The sequence below is a fragment of the Odontesthes bonariensis genome, chromosome 5 (assembly GCF_027942865.1).
Source record: "Odontesthes bonariensis isolate fOdoBon6 chromosome 5, fOdoBon6.hap1, whole genome shotgun sequence".
NCBI classification, from domain to species: domain Eukaryota; kingdom Metazoa; phylum Chordata; class Actinopteri; order Atheriniformes; family Atherinopsidae; genus Odontesthes; species Odontesthes bonariensis.
The window spans coordinates 24,572,474-24,578,987 of record NC_134510.1 but is presented as its reverse complement, the minus strand read 5'-3'; positions in this window follow the sequence as shown (position 1 = coordinate 24,578,987).

Genomic DNA, 6,514 nt, shown 5'->3' with positions numbered 1-6,514 from the left:
TGTGCCAGAGCTGCTTGAACAGATAAATTGCTACAGGGATCAAATATAATCCGCCTATTTTGCAAGACTCACGTTAGGACACCTGACACCTTCGACAGAGGACAGAGGTCAACAGAGAGGTCAACAGCTGTATTTCATAGTGTGTGAGCACCAGACAAGATGACGTGAGCACGTTAAACTTGTGGTTAGGACAACTGTTCTAACAGGCTGTTATTAGCCAGACAAAGTGACATGAAGGTATGTTTTACAACAGTTAAAAAAAACAAATGGATATTACATAACAGCAGAATGGTTTATAGTCACGAAGGGAGACGGTGCATTAATACCAGACTTGCAGCTCTTCTGGAGCTTAGGTTTGCAAAGTTGAAAAACAAAAAACTACCACTAGGAGGCAACATTGTTTATGCTCTGTGGTTTTATGCTTTTTCTGCCTTTTGAAAAGGGAATAAAGCGACAGGTGCACCCAGTGTCAACTGGTCTGGTCACAAATCTGTGACACGTCAGACACTGCAAGACAAGAGGGGCTTTTAAGTGTTTTTATTTTTATTTATCAGAGACAAAATCTGTGCCTTTAGTAATTTGTTTGACCTTAAAGAATACCCCACTTCTTTTTGATCTTTTAACACTTATTTGTTAGCGGCAATCCACATGAATTGATATCAATCAAATGAACATGTACTATCATTTGCCAAAACTTTGATGTCATCTGCTTTCTTTTCACATGTATACTCATACATAACTGAAGGCTGTATATTGTAACAGATAAAACAAACAGCAGAGTAGAAAATCAAAAACCACAGTTGTCTCCCCTAAAGCATTAAACTGAAATGTTTTATATCTCTGCTTTAAACTCCATCACTGCTTGCCTCCAGTGCATGATTTCTTAGATACAGCTCAGCTTTTACACGCCTTTGTCAGATGACACTTGTCCTTCAAAAGTTAAGGCAGTATTTGTTTGTGTTGTTTACGTGCAGGCATGTATTGAGTAACTGGAATTCCCCAAACAATTCTGTTTTACAGTTTACTGCGTGAGATTCTGATTAAATTTAGTCACATGTGATCCATGCTGATGACGATAAGAATCAGTAGACAAGCCAGTTTGGAAAAAGCAATAACATGAAATATAAGTACATCATTGAATTTCTGACGAATATGAAACTGGAACTAAAAGGAAGACTGTTTTGTATCTCAAAACACATTAAGTTGTAATTTATAAATTATTACAAATCAGAACTAAATAAAACAAGTGTATTAGAAAAGCCATTAAAGCTGTTTCATGTTTAGAGTTTACTAAAAAGAAAGATTAAAATGCTGAGTGCCATACAGAATAGGTTCCATTCATAACAAGATGTGGATACAATGCAAGAATCCACAGGAGTGATTGCTAATGCAAGCAGACTCCAAGTCCCCCAAAACAGCTGTGTCTTCTGTCTGTCCTCAGCACCTGTGTTCAGCCCTGGATGTGTGTGGAAGTCCTTCAAACACAGACATTCTACTAACAGCTCCTTAACAACTTCACAAGTTCCAACTGGAGTGCCCATTTTCCAGTGAGGGAAAGTTTGTAAAACTCTTGAACCAAATGGATTTCTGTCACTGGTCTCAAAGCCATTTTTGATTCTCGCTGCACTGGATCCCACATGCACTGCAGTTCTGTCTGTCTGGGTTTCCATTCAAAAACATGTCTAAAACCGCTGTGACACGCACACACACACACATGCACACATATCTATAACACGCGTGTGTTCTGGATGGATGCCAACAGCGAGAAGACGTGCTCAGACAGGACCAATGCTCCTTAGGTTATATGGGTATTTATGTCTCAGCGTGTGTCATTTTTAGACTGGAAAAACATTTGTTCGTCAAAGTCATTAACTTTACTGTGTTCTTCACAGCGTTCAAACTGCTGTGTGGCTCTATTCTCTACACAGTTTTACCATTTTGTTGTTTAAAAAACAAACAAGTAATATAAATAATGTGTTGGACTCTTGTAATGCAGCAGTTGTTCGATGAACTGGTATCGCACACACAGTCTGTGAATCTGAGATGTGTACTGCTGGTTAAACAGAGGTATAGCTGACAGTTGATTTGTATCAAAAGTGAAATGTGTATATTCATCCCTGCTGACAGAGTTTTGGTCCTAAGGCTCTCCACTGACAGCTTAATGACTAGCTGTCCACAATATCACTCCACTCACTGCTCAGTAGTGAAGGGAGGCAGAGGCAAGAATTGGAGGAAGGAGGAAGCAAAACATTCTGGAAGACTGACAGGACATACCGAACCACAGTCATCCCTTAAGACACACTGGAGGTTCTGCCTGTTAATCTTTTTTCCTTGGCAACAGAGGGCTGCAGAGCAAAGGTCTTCCAGCAGCAGCTGCTAAAAGTGAAAGAGCTGAGGAGTCACATTTTTGTAACTGATTGTGCGTGTGGGTAAGAAAAAAGAAGGGGGCTTTGTGCGCAGCCTATGATGCATGCATTAAGTTCTTGTGTGAGCCCCTCGGCAGAGCAACCTGCGCGCTCTGGGAGAAATGCTGATTATAGAATCAAAACAAGAGTAGAAGCTGGTTGAACTGGGGACAGAAAGACACTTGCTCCTTGTTAAAAGCCTTCACCATAAATACCTATCACCAACTGCATTTACAAACAAGGAATGCTTGCATGCACGCGTACGTCAGTAAAAAACTATGACTTGAAACCCTTGGCATGAATGTTATAGGTGACTTTTATCTGTAAAATCTGATGCATCTTAAAAAAGCATGAAGTCTTTTTTGTTCCTGATTTAAAATGTAAAACTCACCCTCCTCTGCTTATAAAATGGATATAAAGATTTCAGTGGTCAACAATTTTAGAAGGAAGACTCAATTTTAACTGCAGATGACCTGATTTTACAAGACACAGTGGTTAGCTATGACAGCAGTTAGTGAACGTGAGAGTAAGTCTGAGGAAACTGAGAAGGAGTAATTATACTATCAAATGGATATTAGAGATGGCCACAGAGCGCAAAACACAGCATTAGATGAAACACAAAACCTTTTATTTTTATTTTGTGGTGGTGTTTTTTGGTTGCCGTGTTTGCACCATAGTACCAAGATAACATGACTTAGGAAAAGAGAGCGGAAGAAATACGCTGGAGGAAGAGAAGGAAACATATCTGACCATAGGAACAATAAGACAAAAACACGTCGAGGATGACAGAGGATGCCGGGGAGGGTGAGGGGCTGACAGGAAAACTGGGGGAAACACATTCCTTTTTGTCCCTTATTCTCTTCAAAACAGCAGCTGGGACAGGTGTGCTTTTACTGATGGCAGAATGTCCACAAGCTGCTCACTGCCTCCCAGTGTGCTGTGTGTGTTTATATGCTGAGTTTGCACAGTGCCTGGATGCAGACTTCATGTTAGATGAGGCTTTGTTGTGTATAATTATGGGGGAAACAAAATCCATAGATCAAACTTTGCCCATAAGGACAGAAATAGACATCTGAATATGCACATGGTGTTTGTTGGGGGGGAGCCTTTGGGAGTGTCTGAGACACAACATGCTGTACATATAACATGTGTGCGCCTGTGTTTAAGAGGATGTGTGCAAAAGTACAAGAGTCAGCTTGTGTTGTTTAGGGAGACAGTCTCAACTTCAGGAAACAGAGGGATCCTGTTTGTGAGTTGCACTCATTGTTCAGCTGCTCACCCACCCCTCATCAGTGCAACATACACACTCATTTTACCATTTACCATTTGGCTTTCGACCAAAGACGTGCACTGATAAGCATTAGTACTGTGCTTTGATTTCCTGAGCAACACTTAGCCCGTTGTCTCTTCACAGTAAAAGCCACAGCTTCTAATGAAGGGTGTGTCTGAGCAGTCTATCTGACTCCCTGCATTGTGTTGTCTGTCTCCTTTCAATAGAGAAACGAACAGCAGTAAACACTCCCTTATCCTCTCCAGAACTCATCATTTACTACTTTTTTTCTTCTTCTTTTTTTACAGCTACACCCCCCTGCTTTTCCTTATAAATGACTACTTACCAGACACAAGGCTCATACTTATCGCTCAACTCTGACTCATCCCGCCTGCACTATCCTGTCCCAGTTTGTTGTTCTGTTAGACGGAGTGTACATGTTCATGAATTGCCACTGATTTCGGACCGATTCTAATTTTTATTTATGGATGAATATTTGATTGTTCAACGGGAAAGGTGCTGTATAAATAAAGTTGTATAAAGTTGGAGTTGAATATCTTCTTGGTACCCAGAGGATTAAGCCGTTCTCTCTGAAAATGATTTAATATTTACAATAGGTCCATATTGTCATAAACTAATGAGTCTTTAAAGATGAGTAGAGTCCTCACATTCTTTTTGAATTATACTGTATCAATTTATTAATCAAATTATTCAAGTTTTCTTGCTCATTTTTGTTCTCTTAAGTTGTTTTTGAGATCAAAAGACTTAAGAGGTTTAATCTGCCAGAAACCGCTCTGTAAAAATGTTCCCAGAGTGAAAGTATATAAAAAATATATAAAAAAAGATTAAGAATCATACACAAAGTGTTTCTGTATAACTAAGCCAAGATTATAAAAAAGGAAAAACTTCCATGCGGGACAGGTCAATGCAATAAAGTGCACAAAGGATTTGTCATGAAACATTTAAGGAACAGCAAGTTGCATTTCTAATTTATAGAGTTCATTACTAAATTAGAATTGGCGTCTTTGTTTTTGTTTTTTTTCTTTTTGCATTTCAAGTTCTCTAGAAATGTTACGTTTAAATATGCAGATGAAACGCTGTCTAATAAGACCAATGCTGATTTGAATTAAGTGACAAAGTGAAGTAAAACAACAAGGGAGATCAGCATTTCTGACACTGTTTCTACTACTCTGATAAAAGGTATCTTATAGAAGCAAAAACCTCAAACTTAACAAGTGAACCACTATATTTTTGGAGTTTTGATGACTAATTACTTACCATTTAACAAATCAAATTCCTATTAACCTCCACTTGTGTTTGGTACCATTTGATAGCATGTAGGAAAATTCGAAAATAGTAAAGATATCAATTTGTTCCTTTAAAAAAAATCCTTTTCTTTTCTACTTAGATGACTTCATTGGTGTGACATTTAAAACCCACTGAATTCTTTATCCAACGGGACTGCGCCATTCAGACCTATACACTCCCATTCATCTTCACTCCACAGGACAGTTTCGTCTCACTCTTCTACTCGTCTTGTCACACATATGACTTGGAAGCCGCTCTCCTCATCAATTATGGTCAGTGAGAGTAGTGAGGCATATAAAGGCGTGCTGTAACTGTGTGTAGCTGGAAAACAAACTGGGACTGAACATATGCACTCATGAGCTCACGAACAAGAGCATATGGTATGAAAGTGGGACAAGGGATTAAAACGCAATAAAGCCAAATGAGTTGTTGAAAATAAGAGTGAAAGACTTACAGTAGGCCCATGTCACGCAGAGATCAGGTTGTAATGCAGCAAAGAAGACGCCCCAGACGGTTTTGTTCGCCTTTGCTTGTTTATACTGCCTAAACAAAGGTGGTAAGCTGCTGCCTCGGTATGTGATTTCAAATATCACGCCAGCATTGTGGAAGCAGAGGAGTGAAAACAGCCTTGGTGTCCAAAGCACTGTGTTCTGCTGTTTCAACCCAGATCTGACTCTGTGACAACTTCTACTGTTGGCTCAAGGGAGCCATCATAGTTGACCCCACTACCAACCCATGTACCTTAGAAACAGAACATCAAGGGGCACGAGTCTCTCCTTCAACGGACTGTGAAAAGGGCTTTAGCTGAGCTGCAACCAGGGGTTAAACTGGGTTTATACACATAGTTTCTTATCAAGCGGTGCTTAACTTTGCATAACTTTAACAAAGTGCATCTTCCAACAACTTTTTCAGGCTTAAAGGCATAAAAACCCGCAATTTTGCACGTTTTCAAACACGGCGCTCAAACTTAGCCTTAGACCACATCACTGTGAAGCCCCAAAATGGATTATACCACACAATATTGCAAAAACATACGGGCTACATACGCCTTTAAAATTTCCAGAGTTTTCCATGACTTGTCAGAGTCAGAATAAAATCACCACTCTTTCCCAATGTTGAAAACTCTGTGGATAAATGAACATATTACAAAAGACAAAAAAGATGCTAAGAACATGCTAAGATAAATGTTCTACATGTAGCTCTGGACCTAAAACATTGAAGGGAAACACATTTCTGAAACATACATGATATGTGTAGAAATGAGGGTATAAAATTCACAATAAAGAATATTGAAACAAGCCTTCTTAGGACAAAACAAAGCAAAAAAAAAGAAAGGAAAGGAAAAGAAAAGAAAAGAAAAAAGTCTAATACTGTAGGCTAATTAAAGGACAGTCTCATTTAATGAAACTGGTTCAATTGGCACCATCACATCACCATGGTGTAATTTACTCAGACCACCAAAGATCTTATAGATGTTGGGAGATTTTCAGCTAGCTTTCTTTACACTTTATTTCAAATAAGGGTTCACTAA